The sequence below is a fragment of the Patella vulgata genome, chromosome 5 (genome assembly GCF_932274485.2).
Source record: "Patella vulgata chromosome 5, xgPatVulg1.2, whole genome shotgun sequence".
NCBI lineage: Eukaryota > Metazoa > Mollusca > Gastropoda > Patellidae > Patella > Patella vulgata.
Window position 1 is genome coordinate 52,910,088 of NC_065883.2, and position 771 is coordinate 52,910,858.

Consider the following 771-nt stretch of genomic DNA (forward strand, 5'->3'; position numbering starts at 1 on the left):
GCTCATATTGCTCAGCAGTGAAGTTTTCATTTTAATACTTTTGGTTCATAGATTTGTACTGATTATATCCATGCAAAGGAAGAAGGCAATATCTACACTTTTGGCCAAATTACTTCTGATCAGCAGTATCAGCACTTGTAAAAATTGAATTCCTGTATCTCAATTAGGTAAAGAGGTATACAGTGTCGATTTGGGCAGTAAATGTAAATCGCCCTGGTATAATTAAGGAGAAAAGCAGTAAGTGTAGATGAGCAGAACAGTAGGACGTTGAACCCCATTTCATTTCATTTCATTTCATTTCAGTAAGTGTAGATACTGTCGTTCTCCTTGGTACATGTATGACAATCTAAGTCGAGGTGTTTGCAGTAAATGTATGTAATTATGGCAGTAATTATATCAATGGATTCAACTGAATGTGGAAATGTCTAGCACAATATTTATGCTTAAATATGCAGTTTGTAAACAGTTCGTTCATCACAGAAACAATTAGAAAGTATATATTATATTTAGATACTGCTTTTCACTTTGGACCATTTCAAGTGCCTATTGTAAAACCAGAGTCATAAAATGGGCATTATCTCAGTCCCACAGAGAAATAAATCGACAAGTTATATCGAAAGACAACCAAAATATTTCCTTACGTTCAACAAATTGCATTATTTTATTGAAAACTATGAATGCAGGAAAGTGACAACTTTAATGTCGATTTTCTCAAAATGACTATTTTGAAGATAGTGCCTTTCTCTTTTGTAGAGCAGCATAGATGTCATG